We start from the raw sequence: 20,530 nt of genomic DNA, 5'->3' as shown, positions 1-20,530 counted from the left end.
GTGGTGCTGAAGAAGGCTGCTCGCTCTGGGGGTTCCGTGCCTCCTCCCCTGTCCCCTATTTCGTAGGCGGCAGTCTTGCGCCTCTCATGTCTACGGTCATTTCTTCTGTGTCTCCTGCTTTGTTGGAGGTGGTGTTGCCGCCTCGGCAGCCAGGAGTATTTGATATGGGAGGCATATAAGAAGTATCCATCGGAACAGTTCCCTGCGAAATATGATTCCTGATTACTGTGTGTTGTGGTGTTGCTTGCGACTCGGTGCGTGGTTGTGAGGTGAGGGGTTACATGTGTGTGTGTATGGGTGGGGCGGGTTATGCTTTCCGGTTCCTGTGCGTCCCGGTGTTTGTTCTGGTGTATGTCCTGTTCTTCTGTATTTCTATGGTGTTTGTATGGTGCTGGTTGTTCGGTGTGTCCGTGTCTCTCTGTATATGTTCTGTGTGGTTGGGTGTGGTTTTGTACTTCTGGCGCTGTGTCTTTTGAGTGGCTGGTTGTATTGTTGTGCTGCTGTATTTGCGTGTTTGGTGTGGTGATAGTGTATGTGTCCTTAAGGCCTTCTGCTCGTTTGTGTCTCTTTTTGTACTTTTTGTTATTTTTGTCCTTCCGGTTTTATGTGTGGTTACGTTTTCTGTTATTAAGATTTTGTGTTTCTTGTGCTGGTTATGTGTACTGTTCTGTTTTTTGTTATGTATTTTGTGTCCGTTTGGGGTTTTTTGTTAAATGTTTTGTATCATATACTTCACTTTTGGCTATTCTTGTGTTTGTTCGGGTTGTTTTCATGTTGTATTACTGTATTATGCGTATCCTGTATGTGCTCCTGTTTTATTTCTTCTGTGGTTTCCTGTTTGTACATTGTGGTTTATTTTATATAAAAAAAAAACTTGTCCCGAGAGATACTTGCTGAGCCACAGTAAAGGCTGGGAATGAAACTCACACACCAACCTACATATAACATAGTGTTTAATATAATAGTATAATACAGAATTAGTATATGGTAAGGGTGTATGAACCCCTCAGTTGACGAAAGACTGCTAGGGTTATCTTCTTGAGGTTATCTTGAGATGATGGGGACCCAAAACCCGAACACAGAGGGTTACTATGTGACAAGTGTGACAAATGTATGTTGTATTAAACATATGGATATCCCTGGCTTTGTCACTTGATGAGAGTCATCATCAAGTTGGTTCATTCTGTTCACCTTGCAAGTGGTTAAAGACTGTGGTCTTGTAAGCATACTGGTTCTGCAGGTTCTCATCCAGCTGGGTAATACTCATTGTGTCGCTTTAGCTGGCATAATAGGCTGTGTTCAAGTAAATAAGTTGAGTGTAATAGTGTTAAGTTTCTTTAATAAACCTTTATTAGGTTATACGCAACTCAATTAACAATTAACGCCTCTCCCTGTATAACTCCATAACAACTTAATTGCTCACTTAATTCTTATCACCATCTCAAGGGTAGCTTCACATTCTGTATCAAAAATGTTTGATGTAAGATCCCTCTTTGCAGTCTAGGGGCCAGATTCACGAAAACACTTACGCAAGCACTTACGAACGTGTACATCTTTACTCAATCTTTGACGGCTTTGGTTACATTTATTAAACAGTTTACAAGCATGAAACTTCCTAATCAACTGTTGTTATTGTTATAAACAGCCTCCTGGTGCTTCGGAGCTCATTAACTGCTTAATAATTGGAAACAAACCTGCCAAAGATTGAGAAAAGATGTACAGGTTCGTAAGTGCTTGCGTAAGTGCTTTCGTGAATCTGGCCCCTTCTTAGTCCAAATGTCGCAGCACTACTGATATTTAAGTGGGCTTGGAGGTCTACATTCTTACTGCCTTAGCTAAAAAATTCCTCCTTTGTTGCAGTAATTTTTGGCTTGAAGAACCCTTATGACATCTCCTGGATATGCAGTATTTTAGCCGAACTGCATTTCTTTGGCCTTCATGACAATCTCTCGCTTTTTCTTGACCGCTTGCCCTCTTGTCGTCCTTTTCTAATAAGACTTGGTGTTGCTTTCTCGGACTCTTGAGCTGTGTGAAGGTGTTTACCAAGGTAGTGTTCTGAACACTACTCTCTGTCTGGTTCTCCTAAATGGTCTCACTTCCTTCTCCGTGGCATTTTTTGGGGCCTTTATGTTGACATAAAGCTGACATAAAGCTTTATGTTGATATAAAGCTTTATGTTGTCATAAAGCTGATATAAAGCTTTATGTTGTCATAAAACTTTATAATGACATAAAGTTTTATGTTGACATAAAGCTGACATAAAGCTTTATGTTGACATAAAACTTTATATTGACATAAAGCTTTATGTTGACATAAAGCTGACATAAAGCTTTATGTTGACATAAAACTTTATATTGACATAAAGCTTTATGTTGACATAAAGCTGACATAAAGCTTTATGTTGATATAAAGCTTTATGTTGTCATAAAGCTGATATAAAGCTTTATGTTGTCATAAAGCTGACATAAAGCTTTATGTTGACATAAAACTTTATATTGACATAAAGTTTTATGTTGACATAAAGCTGACATAAAGCTTTATGTTGACATAAAACTTTATATTGACATAAAGCTTTATGTTGACATAAAACTTTATATTGACATAAAACTTTATGTTGACATAAAGCTGACATAAAGCTTTATGTTGACATAAAGCTGACATAAAGCTTTATGTTGACATAAAGCTGCCCATTGTGGCAATGACCGACTTCTCTTCCCTGCAGCCTCAGCTCCTGACCTACAACGTGTCGTCATGGGCCACCGTACTGGCCTAAAGTTCTCTATAGCTAAGACTTGTGCTTTGACTCCGAGACATATGTTGCCTCTCGTCTTCCCGCGTGGTCACAGTGGTAATCCCCTGTGTACAGAGATGCTGCTAAACTCTTGGGGGTTATAACTTTGTCGCCCGTTTGTCTTGGCGACTCCATGTCGCTCACCTCCGAGTTGAATGTTCCAAGGCCACACTGCCTTACCTTTCTCATACTTCCTGGGAGGTAATGTATGCATACTCGTTTATTTGCACTCTTGTTCGGTCTGAACTCGATTATGGCTGCCCGACATATTCTTGGGTCACGCCTTCGACCTTGCTGCTCTGCGCCATATTGCGTGAGGCCTCAGCTCTGGGGCCTTTCCTTCATCTCATCAAGAGACCTTGAATGTTGCAACTGGCGTCGTGTGTCTACAGAATCCTTACTGCCTTCCCTACCCCGCGGGCTCCCTGCAACGTCCCTCACGCCCACTTGTGAGGTGCTAAGGCCACTGCTCCTCACGAGAGACTCATACACTAAAGATTGAAAATAACGTACAATCTTACTTAAATCTCCGTCCTGTAATACACAATACATTTTTTAATATAGTGTATGTGTGTGTGTTTATAGCAGTGCAAGATATATTAAAATGTACCAACCCAAAAAAATACTCGCCCGTGTTTCATTGGTTGATCTACGCGTTCAATATACCAGCAAAACAACACACAAAAATATTATTGAAAGTGATTATTGTTGTGTATTTTTGGTTGGAGCCTTTATTGTTGGGCAGGAATGGCTGAAACTGGCCAGTCGTCCGGGCTGCGGAATGAACACGGCCCGTATGGTCCACCAGCGGCCCGTATGGTCTACCAGCGCCCCGTATGGTCCAACAGCACCCTTGTATGGTCCACCAGCGCCCCGTATGGTCCACCAGCGCCCCGTATGGTCCACCAGCGTCCCGTATGGTCTATCAGCGTTCCGTATGGTCCACCAGCACCCCGTATGGTCCACCAGCGCCCCGTATGGTCCACCAGCGTCCCGTATGGTCCACCAGCGCCCCGTATGGTCCACCAGAGCCCCGTATGGTCCACCAGAGCCCCGTATGGTCCACCAGCGCCCCGTATGGTCCACCAGCGTCCCGTATGGTCCACCAGAGCCCCGTATGGTCCACCAGCGTCTCGTATGGTCCACCAGCGTCCCGTATGGTACACCAGCGTCCCGTATGGTCCACCAGCGTCCCGTATGGTCCACCAGCGTCCCGTATGGTCCACCAGCGTCCCGTATGGTCCACCAGCGCCCCGTATGGTCCACCAGCGTCCCGTATGGTCCACCAGCGCCCCGTATGGTCCACCAGCGTCCCGTATGGTCCACCAGCGTCCCGTATGGTCCACCAGCGCCCCGTATGGTCCACCAGAGCCCCGTATGGTCCACCAGCGCCCCGTATGGTTCCACCAGCGTCCCGTATGGTCCACCAGCGTCCCGTATGGTCCACCAGCGCCCCGTATGTGGTCCACCAGAGCCCCGTATGGTCCAGCAGCGCCCGTATGGTCCAGCAGAGCCCCGTATGGTCCACCAGCGCCCCGTATGGTCCACCAGCGCCCCGTATGGTCCAGCAGCGCCCGTATGATCCACCAGAGCCCCGTATGGTCCACCAGAGCCCCGTATGGTCCACCAGCGCCCCGTATGGTCCACCAGAGCCCCGTATGGTCCACCAGCGCCCCGTATGGTCCAGCAGCGCCCCGTATGGTCCACCAGAGCCCCGTATGGTCCACCAGAGCCCCGTATGGTCCACCAGCGCCCCCGTATGGTCCAGCAGCGCCCGTATGGTCCACCAGAGCCCCGTATGGTTCACGAGAGCCCCGTATGGTCCACCCAGAGCCCCGTATGGTCCACCAGAGCCCCGTATGGTCCACCAGCGCCCCGTATGGTCCAGCAGCGCCCCGTATGGTCCCACCAGAGCCCCGTATGGTCCAGCAGCGCCCCGTATGGTCCACCAGCGCCCCGTATGGTCCACCAGAGCCCCGTATGGTCCACCAGAGCCCCGTATGGTCCACCAGCGCCCCGTATGGTCCACCAGCGCCCCGTATGGTTCCACCAGCGCCCCGTATGGTCCACCAGCGCCCCGTATGGTCCACCAGAGCCCCGTATGGTCCACCAGCGCCCCGTATGGTCCAGCAGCGCCCCGTATGGTCCACCAGAGCCCCGTATGGTCCACCAGAGCCCCGTATGGTCCACCAGCGCCCCGTATGGTCCAGCAGCGCCCCGTATGGTCCACCAGAGCCCCGTATGGTTCACGAGAGCCCCGTATGGTCCACCAGAGCCCCGTATGGTCCACCAGAGCCCCGTATGGTCCACCAGCGCCCGTATGGTCCAGCAGCGCCCCGTATGGTCCACCAGAGCCCCGTATGGTCCAGCAGCGCCCCGTATGGTCCACCAGCCGCCCCGTATGGTCCACCAGAGCCCCGTATGGTCCACCAGAGCCCCGTATGGTCCACCAGCGCCCCGTATGGTCCACCAGCGCCCCGTATGGTCCACCAGCGCCCCGTATGGTCCACCAGCGCCCCGTATGGTCCACCAGCGGCCCCGTATGGTCCACCAGCGCCCCGTATGGTCCAGCAGCGCCTGCCAAAACTGGCCCCCCGCCAGCACATTGGGAAAATTGGGACATACGTTAGTGTAACAAATGAAAAAACATTGGAAATAGGTAAACGTTCTTTGTTTGCATACGAACAGATTGGAAAATTTATACATTTCAATCTGATGCTTTACTCTGTTCATGTGTTATCATATGGACGAACTAACACCAAACTTAAGGTTGTTCGAGTAGCATAATCATATATAAATATATAATATAAGATATAAACGAAGATTCTTTATTAACACATGCATGGATTTCGAAATAGACAAATTGGTTTTGCGTAAAAAAAGACGTTGTTGATATCTTCTTTACAAGTTCAAATTCAAAAGACTTTATTCACAAATGGTTGTTCTCCTGAGTGCTTAACCATCACAGTGCCAACTGTCAAACGATTTCCAAATCGCCCCGAACGTTTTTTTTTTAAATTCAACTGCCATTATTACTTCATTACTCAACACCACGCATTTGGTAGAATGACCATTAGTCTGTCCAAGCATTGTGCATCTGGCACCCGTGGTGATCTCCTATTTGTCATGCTCAAATGGGGTTTGCTGTGATTGGTGGAATTCAAATCGGGTCGTCTCTGACTGGTTACCTCAATTTACAAAAAGCTCTGGTAGTATATAGTATATCTGGTAGACCGTTATATACTTTACAACAGGTTGTACTTGACTACAAACCAGGTTGGAGAGATATTGCATACTCTATGGTCATATACCCCCCCCCCACCCCCCACACACACACACACACACACACACACACACACACACACACACACACACACACACACACACACACACACACACACACACACACACACACACACACACACACACACACAAACACACACACACACACAACCAAAGTGTGTGAGGAATTCAGTAAGAAATTCCAGGAGGTCTTCACATCAGAGCAAGGAGACGTTCCAGTGATAAGAGAGGGATTAGTTAACCTGGCACTACTAGAGGAGTGTGGGAATACCAGTGGGGAGGTAAGGAAGCATTTGCTACAGTTGGATGTGACAAAGGCTATATAGGCATGGAAGGAATCTCACCATGGATATAAATTATCTTACTTAAAAACTTAAAAAAAAAAGTATAATAAAGGAAAAGGCAAGGGGATACATAGGGGATAAATGGGGGGACGAAGCACATACAAAGATTAATTAGGTGTAATTGGCCTGTTATGTTGAGCAGTGTCTTATGTGTTGGCATCGTTATATTCCGGTCTTGTCCTTACTCTCATGGTGGGTAGAGTAAATAGTTCCGTGATTTGGGTGTTCATGGTAGGTTGTTCTATTCTTATGTGAAATGCTTCAAGAATTTGTAATCTTCTTGTATCTTGGGTTTTGTCTATTATACAGGTATTTTTGTTCAACATTTCTCTTGTTAGGGTGATGTCATGGGCTTGTCTCATGTGATTCCTGGGGGCACCGGATTGAAGATGACAGGTCAAACGCCTCGTTAGCTTGGTCGACGTCATACCTATGTACTTAGATTGAAGGTTACATCCTTCGTGGGGGCAAGTGTACATGTATACAACGCTTGACTGCTGTAGAGGGTTCTCCGTCGGCTTCGGGCTGTTTTTGATAAGGAGTTCGGAAGTCTTCTTGGTTTTGTAGAATATGATCAGGTCTATGTTTTGGTTAGGAGTAGTGCTTTTTACTCCTTTACGGATTATTTCTTTCATTATTCTTTCCTCTATTTTATGTTCACTGTGCATGGTTGATTTATTGAATCTTGGCCTAAAACTGCCAATTCATATCAAGACCTACTAAGAAGCATCAAAAAGTCTTGAAATCGAAATGCTTCTGGATGACATCCACAAGCTAGAAGACAACAAAAGTCATCACCACTGACACACTTCAGGCTGAAGTACTAACAGAAGCAGGGAAAAACTAGGAACATATTCATCTACAATCTTAACCCCACGACTCAAAGAAGCAGCAAAACAACTAAAAAATCTGAAAGACGTAACAATAAGAAAAGCCGACAAGACAGCAGCATATGTATTGATTCCTACCCAAGAATACATGAACAAAATTAGCGACATCCTTAGTGATGACACCAAATTTCAACGAGTCACGAAGAACCCCGTGGAAGACCTAAGCGGAAAGTGAACAAAACAATTACAGCAATCAACGCAAAGAAAGATAGTGTGCATTTCACTAAACTCCAAGGCGACTATGGCTTAGGATATGCTTATTACAATGTTAAGACACGCAAATCAGATAACCCGCTACGCCCAATAATCAGCCAAATACCAACTCCAACCTATCACCTGGCAAAAAGACTTAACGAACTCCTAACTCCATACACTCCAAGGAACTATAGTCTACAATCATCAGCAGATTTCCTAGAATTAATCAGAACTGCTCAGCCCGATGGAATCATTGCTTCCCTGGACGTCGAATCACAATTTACCAACGTCCCAGTCGACACAACCATAGGAATGATACTGGACAGAGTATACAGAGACGAGAGCACCCCCAAATTAGACATACCTGAGCCACACTTGAAGAGTCTTCTCGAAGCATGTACAAAGGAAGCCCTTTTCATCAGTCCACAAGGAGACATGTATCTACAAATAGACGGAGTAGCAATGGCGTTCCCTTTAGGAGTGTTATTTGGCAATTTTTATATGGGAACCATCGAAGATAGAGTCTTCAGTAGCAGACAAAAACCAACTGTATACTGCCGTTATGTAGACGACATATTCGTCATATCAAAAGACTCACACGAACTAATTGATCAAAAAAGCCATCTATAGAGAGAGTCAGTACTCCGATTTACACATGAAAATAGTGAAAATAACAGTCTGCCATTCTTGGATGTAATAATAACAAAAACAGGAACCTCTTTAAGCACCAACGTATATACCAAGCCCACCAACATAGGATTATGCCTGAACGGTAGAAGTGAGTGCCCCCAAAGATACAAAGCCAGTGTTCTCAATGCTTATATTCGTCGAGCGCTTACCCACTGCTCCGAATGGAGGAATGTGAGTAGAGAGTTTGAAAGAATAACACAGGTATTGGTAAACAACGGATATAGCAACACGGAAATAAACGCTGCTATAAGAAGACATCTGGACCGATGGTATAATCCTGAACCTAGAACAGAAACCACAACACCTCCAATAAAATTATATTACAAATCAACCATGCACAGTGAACATAAAAAAGAGGAAAGAATAATGAAAGAAATAATCCTCATCTTCAATCCGGTGTCCCCAGGAATCACATGAGACAAGCCCATGACATCACCCTAACAAGAGAAATGTTGAACAAAAATACCTGTATAATAGACAAAACCCAAGATACAAGAAGATTACAAATTCTTGAAGCAATTCACATGAGAATAGAACAACCTACCATGAACACCCAAAACACGGAACTATTTACTCTACCCACCATGAGAGTAAGGACAAGACCGGAATATAACGATGCCAACACAGAAGACTCTGTTCAACACAGACACAGGCCTATTACACCTACACAGATGGTGTAGCTGCCTTCCTCAGATGGTGTAGCTGCCTTCCTCAGATGGTGTAGCTGCCTTCCTCAGATGGTGTAGCTGCCTTCCTCATATGGTGTAGCTGCCTTCCTCATATGGTGTAGCTGCCTTCCTTATATGGTGTAGCTGCCTTCCTCATATGGTGTAGCTGCCTTCCTCATATGGTGTAGCTGCCTTCCTTATATGGTGTTGCTGCCTTCCTCATATGGTGTAGCTGCCTTCCTCATATGGTGTAGCTGCCTTCCTTATATGGTGTTGCTGCCTTCCTCATATGGTGTAGCTGCCTTCCTTATATGGTGTTGCTGCCTTCCTCATATGGTGTAGCTGCCTTCCTCATATGGTGTAGCTGCCTTCCTCATATGGTGTAGCTGCCTTCCTTATATGGTGTTGCTGCCTTCCTCATATGGTGTAGCTGCCTTCCTTATATGGTGTTGCTGCCTTCCTTATATGGTGTAGCTGCCTTCCTCATATTATGTAGCTGCCTTCCTCATATGGTGTAGCTGCCTTCCTCAGATGGTGTAGCTGCCTTCCTCAGATGGTGTAGCTGCCTTCCTCATATGGTGTAGCTGCCTTCCTCAGATGGTGTAGCTGCCTTCCTCATATTGTGTAGCTGCCTTCCTCATGGTGTAGCTGCCTTCCTTATATGGTGTAGCTGCCTTCCTCATATGGTGTAGCTGCCTTCCTCATATGGTGTAGCTGCCTTCCTCAGATGGTGTAGCTGCCTTCCTCATATTGTGTAGCTGCCTTCCTCATATGGTGTAGCTGCCTTCCTCATATTGTGTAGCTGCCTTCCTCATATGGTGTAGCTGCCTTCCTTATATGGTGTAGCTGCCTTCCTCATATGGTGTAGCTGCCTTCCTTATATGGTGTAGCTGCCTTCCTCATATTATGTAGCTGCCTTCCTCATATAGTGTAGCTGCCTTCCTCATATGGTGTAGCTGCCTTCCTTATATGGTGTTGCTGCCTTCCTTATATGGTGTAGCTGCCTTCCTCATATGGTGTAGCTGCCTTCCTCATATGGTGTAGCTGCCTTCCTCATATGGTGTAGCTGCCTTCCTCATATGGTGTAGCTGCCTTCCTCATATGGTGTAGCTGCCTTCCTCAGATAGTGTAGCTGCCTTCCTCATATGGTGTAGCTGCCTTCCTCATATGGTGTAGCTGCCTTCTGGTCTCCTCTCTCTCTCCCTTTCCCATCCTCATTACCGTACACTTGTTGGGGTTGAACTCTAGCAACCATATGTCTGACCACTCCTGGAGTTTGTCAAGTTCCTCCTGCAACGTTATGCCGTCCTCATTTGCTTTCACGTTCATCATCAACTTTGCATCATCTGTAAACATTGACATGTCTGAGCTCACTCCCGCAGGCAGGTCGTTCACATAAATTATGAACAGCAGTGGTCCCAGGATAGAGCCTTGTGGGACCCCACGTGTTACACTCCCCCAGCTTGAAACCTCTCTGACTGTGGCTCTTTGCTTTCAGTCCTTCAGGTGCTCCCTTACCCAGTCCAGTGTTTCCCCAGTTATCCCAGCCTTCCTCTCCCCAGTTATCCCAGCCTTCCTCTCCCCAGTTATCCCAGTCTTCCTCTCCCCAGTTATCCCAGCCTTCCTCTCCCCAGTTATCCCAGCCTTCCTCTCCCCAGTTATCCCAGTCTTCCTCTCCCCAGTTATCCCAGCCTTCCTCTCCCCAGTTATCCCAGCCTTCCTCTCCCCAGTTATCCCAGCCTTCCTCTCCCCAGTTATCCCAGCCTTCCTCTCCCCAGTTATCCCAGCCTTCCTCTCCCCAGTTATCCCAGCCTTCCTCTCCCCAGTTATCCCAGCCTTCCTCTCCCCAATTATCCCAGCCTTCCTCTCCCCAATTATCCCAGCCTGCCTCTCCCCAATTATCCCAGCCTGCCTCTCCATCTTGTATTACGGTCTTCCATAGGGGGGAATAGTGTTAAATTACTGATTGATGAAGATTAAGCCACCCAAAAGGTGGCACGGGCATGAATAGCCCGTAAGTGGTGGCCCTTTTGAGCCATTACCAGTATCAAGAGCTGATACTGGAGATCTGTGGGGGTGCGACTGCATGCCTGCGTGACGGGAGATCTCTCCCGTGTGTTAAATGCTTTTTGACAGTCTATAAAAATAGTCTACCAACCGTTCCGGTTCCTGTCTTGTTTTAGTAACATTGTCGTAAAACTAAATAAGGTTTTCAGGCACGATTTTAAATTTCTAAATCCACGCTTATTTTTGGTCACAACGTCGATCCTCTGCAGATACTCCACCATACTCGACCTGATTACTTTCTCCAACACTCTATAAGGAACACTTGACAATGACACTGTTTTGTAGTTTACTTTTCTTTCTATCCCCTGTTTTGAATATTGAGACTTCATTTGCCTTTTTTCCAGACATCTGGGAGACTTCCTGTTTCAAGGGTTTTATTGAATATTTTAAACACGGGGAGACAGAGTGCCTGTGCAGCCTCCATCAGCAGCCACAGGGTGACCAGGTCTGGCACCATTGATTTTGCCCCGTCCAGTTCCCCCAGGAATTTGTTCACCGCTTCCACCGTGACTACAGTGACCTCCAGTGTTCCCTGTGGCGACCTTGGTCTCCACGTTGGCTCTCATGTAAAGACCTGTTGTGTGCGTGTGTGTGTGTGTGTGTGTGTGTGTGTGTGTGTGCGTGTGTGTGTGTGTGTGTGTGTGTGTGTGTGTGTGTGTGTGTGTGTGTGTGTGTGTGTGTGTGTGTGTGTGTGTGTGTGTGTGTATGTGTGTGTGTGTGTGCGTGCATGTGTACTCACATATTTGTTCCTGCAGGATCGAGCATTGACTCTTGGATCCCGCCTTTCTAGCCATCGGTTGTTTACAGAAATGACTCCTGTCCCATTTCCCTATCATATCTAGTTTTAAAATTATGAATAGAGTTTGCTTCCACAACCTGTTCCTTAAGTGCATTCCATTTTCCCACTACTCTCACGCTAAAAGAAAACTTCCTAACATTTCTGTGACTCATCTGAGTTTCCAGCTTCCACCCATGTCCCCTCGTTCTGTTACTATTACGTGTGAACATTTCAGCTATTTCCACTTTGTCAATTCCTCTGAGTATTTTATACGTTCCTATCATATCCCCCCCTCCTTCTTTTTTCTAGTGTCGTAAGGTTCAGTTCCTTCAGGCGCTCTTCATATCCCATCCCTCGTAACTCTGGGACGAGCCTCGTCGCCAACTTCTGAACCTTTCTCAGTTTCCTTATGTGTTTCTTCATGTGGGGGGCTCCATGATGGCGCGGCATACATTAAGACTGGTCTCACGTAGAAATTGACACACACACACACACACACACACACACACACACACACACACACACACACACACACACACACACACACACACACACACACACACACACACACACACACACACACACACACACACACACACACACACACACACACACACACACACACACACACAGACACACACACACACACACACACACACACACACACACACACACACACACACACACACACACACACACACACACACACACACACACACACACACACACACACACACACACACACACACACAGGAATGATTCTCAGGAACCTGTACACCAGTTGATTGACGGTTGAGAGGCGGAACCAAAGAGCCAGAGCTCAACCCCCGCAAACACAACTAGGTGAGTACACACACAAAACATATATTCTGGGGCCCGGCCGGCCGGCCGAGCGGACAGCATGCTGGACTTGTGATCCTGTGGTCCCGTGTTCGATCCGGGCGTCGACGAGAAACATTGGGCAGAGTTTCTTTCACCCTATGCCCCTGTTACCTAGCTGTAAATAGGTACCTGGGAGTTAGTCAGCTGTCACGGGCTGCTTCCTGGGGTGTGTGTGATGTGAAAAAAATAGTTGTAGTAATAGTAGTTAGAAACAGTTGATTGACAGTTGACAGGCGGGCCGAAAGAGCAGAGCTCAACCCCCGCAAGCACAACTAGGTGAATACACACACAGGAAGCAGCCCATAACAGCTGTCTAACTCCCAGGTACCTATTTACTGCTAGGTAACAGGGGCATTTGTGAAAGAAATTCTGCCCATTTTGATTCTGCCATCAGCTGGGATCGAACCCGGACCCTAGGATTACGAGTACAGAGCGCTGTTCACTCAGCTATCTGTCCCCTTATGTGTTTACTCATCTAGTTGTACTCACCAAGTTGTTCTCACCTAGTTGTGCTTGCGGGGGTTGAACTTTGACTCTTTGATCCGGCCTCTCAACTGTCAATCAACTGGTGTACGGATTCCTGAGCCTACTGGGCTCTATCATATCTACATTTGAAACTGTGTATGGAGTCAGCCTCCACCACATCACTGCCTAATGCATTCCATTTGTTTCGGTGTGATATCAACCCCCAGATCTTTCTGTCAATTTGGCTCTAGCAGGATTTCACCTCCCAGATGGTACCTTGTGTTCAGCCTCCTGCTCCCTTCGCCTAATTCCAGTACTTTACACTTTCCTGAGTTAAACTTCAGTAGCCATTGTCTAGACCATTCCTCCAGTTTGTCCAGGCCGTCCTGTAGTAGTAGCAGTAGGCATCCATCAGCCTCAGGAGACTATGGCGTTGGGCTCTGGTTGTCGGTCTAAGCATCATTGCATTAAATGACCATGTAACTGAAAAGGCGGGGCCCAAGAGCAGACGCTCGGCCGTGCGAGTACAATTAGATGTGTACAAAAACACACACACAATGATTTGTTGTCATATCACATTAATGAAACTGTATCTTTATGCAATATTCTGCATGATTACTGAACATGCAAATACGTGCATATATTACCCTGCGACACCAGCAAATATTTCACGTGTACGCTCCATGCTACACCTGGCTCTCTGCGCTGGTGTGTAAGGCTGGAACAGGTGTGTAATCCAGTTGTGAGTGCCAGGGGTGGCACTGGTCACTGTGGCACTCTTAATCACCATCACCTATCAGCTTGACTCACAGACTTCACCATCACCATTGATAACCATCTTGCCCTCGAGACATTCAAATCCCTATCACCAAGTAGACTGTCTAATCTCCATTAACAATTAGCTTGCCCCAGACTTCCTAATCCAATAATCAATCAGGTTATCCCTGAGACCCCCTATCCCTGAGACCGTGGAAAATATTAGAGGGGCTGGTCCCAAACCTGCACACAGAAATAACATCACATGAGACCAGAAGACATGGCAGGATGTGCAGAATACCCCTGTTGAAGAGCAGAGGTGCAACAGGTACTCTGAGAGAGAACTCTATCAACATCAGAGGCCCGAGACTGTTCAACACGCTTCCACTACTCATAAGGGGCATAACTGGCCGACCCCTCACAGTGTTCAACAGAGAACTGGATAAGCACCTCCAAAGGATACCTAACCAACCAGGCTGTGACTCATACGTCAGGCTGCGAGCAGCCGCGTCCAACAGCCTGGTTGATCAGTGCAGCAACCAGGAGGCCTGGTCGACGACCGGGCCGCGGGGACGCTAAGCCCCGGAAGCACCTCAAGGTAACCTCAAGGTAACCCTAACCTCCATCACCAATCAGAATATCCCAGAGACATCCCAATCCCCCCCATCACTAATCTTCAGCATGAAAATTACTTTTGTACAAGACATTTACAACCGCAAGCCGATATTAATCAAATCTTTGATTGACAATCTGTCCACAAGAAGGAAATGCGCTCACGGGAATGGAAATGGTTTCATTACGTTTGGTTACGTTAATACGGTGTACCAAGTTCAAGTAAGTTTATTGAGACGATAAGATACATCTCCAAAGGATAGAGTAACTTAGGTTATTTCTATCCTCTACTTCAGGTCCCACATGGGGCTCACAAATAAATACAGTACATAAATCATATTTTACATTGCACAGTCTATTAGGTGTCTCATAGAACTTGTTACAAACTACTCCTTCTCTTTACACTCTTGGAGCAAAGTATCATCTAAGAATTTTCTCTTATCATTCCATTGCCACACATCTAAACAATTTGATGTGATACACTACTGACCTCAGTAGTGGTACACTACTGATGAAGAAAAAGGTCCTGGTAGCCAAAATCCACCACTGAGTGAAAGTTGCACAACAGGTGGGAGCAACAGTTAGAAAAGCCAACAAAACCCTTGGACTAATCAAGCGTACCTTTGACTATAAGGAAAAGAAGGCAATGGTTCAACTGTATAAATCTCTGGTGCGGCCCATTTGGATTACTGTATCCAAGCTTGGAGACCTCACTTTCAGAAGGACACAGCTGCTCTGGAGAAAGTGCAACAACAGGCAACAAAGTCATCTCTCGTATCAAATAGGTTGAGGGCCACATGACACTGCAAACAAGACATGACAAGGCGGATCTCATTGAAACTTTTAAAATACTGAATAATTTGGAGGATGTTGATTCGGACAATTTCTTCAAAAGGTCAGATGTAACACAAACAAGGAGCAACGGTTTCAGGTTCAACAAGCCACAATGTTGGATTGAAAACTGGAGATGTTTTTTCACCCACAGGGTTATAAACCTGTGGAACCACTTACCCGCCAAAGCCGTAAATGCCAAAACTCAGTTACATTTTAAAATCCAACTGGAAAATATCATCACGACAAATGGGGGAACCTTTGACAAGCCGCCGGCTTCTTGTCCTCGTCGAGGGCCTTAAGTGCTAATGGCCCTCAGGTAAATTCAGATCATTTTTTTGTTTTTATAGTTATCAAGCAATTTACAGTCTAATACATAGTGACCTAAGGTGTGGGCGTGCGGCATACTACATAATATACACTCCTTATCTTTTTCACTGACATCAACACCGTATTGCCAGAACTATCTGTATCCTACACGTATTCTCATGTAAAGTAAATCCTTTCCTGTAACTTTCCTCTAACATAAGTGAAGGACGAATTCGTGATTATTACCGCATAATACTCTAGTGTTACTGCTCTCCACCATTGCCATTCTCTTAACTTTTTCTTCATCATCTTGGATCATCTTGAATCTTGTCTTTCTTTGCTTGAAAGTTTTTGACATACAACATCGACAAGAGATTTTTCCGTGGCTGTCTTCGCTATCTCATCAACTGCCTCATTAAATAATGTTACCACATGTGAAGGGGGAATAGTCCCACATGAATCTTACTCTATACCCATTTTTTGTTAGTGTCTTAATATTTTCTCTACACTCGTCCGCATTATGCTGATATACTGCTGAAAATATAATATCTTCGGCTATTTAAAAACTTCAACGCTCCTCTACTATCAATACAAAAAACAGACATCTTTACCACATTAGACTATTTTCTTCAAGCCTGCTAACACAGCTTGGAGTTCAGCCTACGATGAGGAGACATTGTCAGTTAAGCGACGTCCAATAACAGTATCTATACAGTACCGATGTCAGTGTACTCCCTGAGCCAGACTCCACATCCTGCCTTCCCATCCCTAGCTACTGACCCATCACAATAAACGTGTACAGTGTTTTCTTTAGGTAATTTTATAAGTATACAATCATATGTTGCCTTCAGTTGTCTTACCTCATACATACTCTTTATTTCTTTTGTAGGGGGAAAATTACTACGTCTACGTTACATTCTTCCCTTTGTGGTGTTAATTGTTTCTTAGGTAAAGCAATACATTCTTGAATGACATCATACTTTGTAACATTAGAACATAAGGTTCTCATGTTTGTTCTCTTATTATACTTTACCATTGTTCATTTCTTTCGACCTTTTGAAGTATGATTTTTTTATTTTTATGCATGAATGTAAAACTACCAGTCTTATGTAATCTCACCAACCCATTGTACTTTCTTGCAAATAAATTATTATTATTATTATTATTATTATTATTATTATTATTATTATTATTATTATTATTATTATTATTATTATTATTATTATTATTATTATTACTATAAGTGAGAGGATTAATTAATTTCCCGCCTTTCATTAATCTAATCGGCGAAGCTACATTTATCTCTGAATTTCTGTCCTCAATACTCTGTAGGTTCAATTCCATCCTCATTATCTCAATCATAATATTTCTTGGGCATCCTAAGATTACTCTCAAGGCTTCATTTTGTACCTTCTTCAACTTGTTTAGTCTTCCTTTACCAGAACAAGAAACAACAGGTGCAGCATAATCAATAAGAGATGTCACAGTACTCAAGTACATCATGAGTAGCACAAGGGCCCCCACGCCCTTTCCGCATCGTTAATAATACAATTGATTTTAATGTGAAATAATGCGAAAACTACTTCAGTGTACGTGAGAATTCCAAAAACGTCTTCAACTTAACTTTTTTATATTTTAAACCATTGATTTATAATACAATAAAGATAGAACTTAAGAATAATCTCTGTATAAGACTGAGGTTCACTTCCCATTTTACTTGTAGACTATTACTGAAACCGTAATATGATTTCAGACCTTCACAAATATCTACATAATTATCCAGGTGGTATCATATATACATTTCCTTATGTCCTGCATGGACAGGGTTAGAGATCTGTTAAACATATAGTTCAGTGATTTATTGAACAATCAACCACAGAAGGTGATTGTAGTGCTTTTAAAATGCTAGTCTAACCTACATATACAAATACATAAATACACAGATTGACGTCTGCCCAACATAAACGGTGTTCGATGTGTCTTTTTACATAGTGTCATTAATGTGCAGTTACAAAGGTGAAATGTAACCCACCTTTTTTAACCTTCCCATGTGAATAGAACCATGAGAAATATAGCAAATATTCGTCCCTGGAATCATGAAGAAGCAACACACGAAGAAACACACTTGCGGACACATGCAGCAACACACGAAGAAACACACTTGCGGACACATGCAGCAACACACGAAGAAACACACTTGCGGACACATGCAGCAACACACGAAGAAACACACTTGCGGACACATGCAGCAACACACGAAGAAACACACTTGCGGACACATGCAGCAACACACGAAGAAACACACTTGCGGACACATGCAGCAACACACGAAGAAACACACTTGCGGACACATGCAGCAACACACGAAGAAACACACTTGCGGACACATGCAGCAACACACGAAGAAACACACTTGCGGACACATGCAGCAACACACGAAGAAACACACTTGCGGACACATGCAGCAACACACGAAGAAACACACTTGCGGACACATGCAGCAACACACGAAGAAACACACTTGCGGACACATGTAGCAACACACGAAGAAACACACTTGCGGACACATGCAGCAACACATAAAGAAACACACTTGCGGACACATGCAGCAACACATAAAGAAACACACTCACGGACACATGCAGCAACACATAAAGAAACACACTTGCGGACACATGCAGCAACACATAAAGAAACACACTTGCGGACACATGCAGCAACACATAAAGAAACACACTCACGGACACATGCAGCAACACATAAAGAAACACACTTGCGGACACATGCAGCAACACATAAAGAAACACACTTGCGGACACATGCAGCAACACATAAAGAAACACACTCACGGACACATGCAGCAACACATAAAGAAACACACTTGCGGACACATGCAGCAACACATAAAGAAACACACTTGCGGACACATGTAGCAACACATAAAGAAACACACTTGCGGACACATGCAGCAACACATAAAGAAACACACTTGCGGACACATGTAGCAACACATAAAGAAACACACTTGCGGACACATGCAGCAACACATAAAGAAACACACTTGCGGACACATGCAGCAACACATAAAGAAACACACTTGCGGACACATGCAGCAACACACGAAGAAACACACTTGCGGACACATGTAGCAACACATAAAGAAACACACTTGCGGACACATGTAGCAACACATAAAGAAACACACTTGCGGACACATGCAGCAACACATAAAGAAACACACTTGCGGACACATGCAGCAACACATAAAGAAACACACTTGCGGACACATGCAGCAACACATAAAGAAACACACACTTGCGGACACATGCAGCAACACATAAAGAAACACACTTGCGGACACATGTAGCAACACATAAAGAAACACACTTGCGGACACATGCAGCAACACATAAAGACACATATTACGTACCCAAACAAAGCAAGCTTGCCTGATTGTGCTAACTCTCCCGTGCTGCACGGAGCGAAGCAGACAGGAGTAGTTTATCGTAGCTTCTCTCACCCAACATTTATCTATGTGTAAAATATAGTTAGGTGGAAATTTATAGGCTTATGGCCAGGACACAAACTAATGATTTTGACTCACCTTGTTTAATATCGGCAGCAGTTGTGCGCTGAAGCAATTTGTAGCGAGGCTCAGCCTTTTTCTGCTGTGTTATTTGTTTAGCTGTACACCAGTGTATGGTGGGGGGGACATGCACGAGGACACGCTCATGCACGTACATGGGGGGTGGACATGGGGGCCGGGCAGAGGGGTGGACATGGGGGTGGACATGGGGGCCAGGCATGGGGGTTGACTTGGGATCCTTGTGGAGTGAGCCAAGTCATCAACTCACAATCAAGTAGTGTGAGTTCAACACCCTCGGTTCGTGCCCAACTGGAGGTTCACAGTTCGTGACACTGGTGACACTGTCACACAACAGCTGGTGACACTGTCACACAACAGCTGGTGACAGTAGCATACAACAGCTGGTGACACTGTCACACAACAGCTGGTGACACTGTCACACAACAGCTGGTGACACTGTCACACAACAGCTGGTGACACTGTCACACAACAGCTGGTGACACTGTCACACAACAGCTGGTGACACTGTCACACAACAGCTGGTGACACTGTCACACAACAGCTGGTGACACTGTCACACAACAGCTGGTGACACTGTCACACAACAGCTGGTGACACTGTCACACAACAGCTGGTGACACTGTCACACAACAGCTGGTGACAGTATCATACAACAGCTGGTGACACTGTCACACAACAGCTGGTGACACTGTCACACAACAGCTGGTGACACTGTCACACAACAGCTGGTGACACTGTCACACAACAGCTGGTGACACTGTCATACACACAACAGCTGGTGACACTGTCACACAACAGCTGGTGACACTGTCATACACACAACAGCTGGTGACAGTATCATACAACAGCTGGTGACACTGTCACACAACAGCTGGTGACACTGTCACACAACAGCTGGTGACACTGTCATACAACAGCTGGTGACACTGTCATACAACAGCTGGTGACACTGTCATACAACAGCTGGTGACACTGTCACACAACAGCTGGTGACACTGTCATACACACAACAGCTGGTGACACTGTCATACAACAGCTGGTGACACTGTCATACAACAGCTGGTGACACTGTCATACACACAACAGCTGGTGACAGTATCATACAACAGCTGGTGACACTGTCACACAACAGCTGGTGACACTGTCATACACACAACAGCTGGTGAACTTGATGAACATAAACAGACAAAAACAATAAACATTTGTAATTTAGTTTCTCACGAATAACTATACACCAAGTATGATCACCCCCCCTTCCCCTCCATAACTGTGTGGCACCCTAGCTGTCCTTCAGTCTTGGCCCACGGTGGCCCAGGGTGGCCCATGGTGGCCCACGGTGGCC

At 45.4% G+C, this 20,530-nt stretch overlaps 1 protein-coding gene across 1 annotated transcript in view; it reads right to left on the bottom strand.

The window, feature by feature from the left end:
• Positions 1-20,530, bottom strand: part of LOC138363002 (uncharacterized) — a 323,725-nt gene that overhangs the window by 87,155 nt on the left and 216,040 nt on the right. The gene's annotated exons all lie outside the window — the stretch shown is intronic.

The sequence above is a fragment of the Procambarus clarkii genome, chromosome 10 (assembly GCF_040958095.1).
Source record: "Procambarus clarkii isolate CNS0578487 chromosome 10, FALCON_Pclarkii_2.0, whole genome shotgun sequence".
In the NCBI taxonomy this organism is placed as follows: Eukaryota; Metazoa; Arthropoda; class Malacostraca; order Decapoda; family Cambaridae; genus Procambarus; species Procambarus clarkii.
Note: the sequence above shows the minus strand (reverse complement) of the source record. Positions and strands in the feature narration are given on the sequence as shown.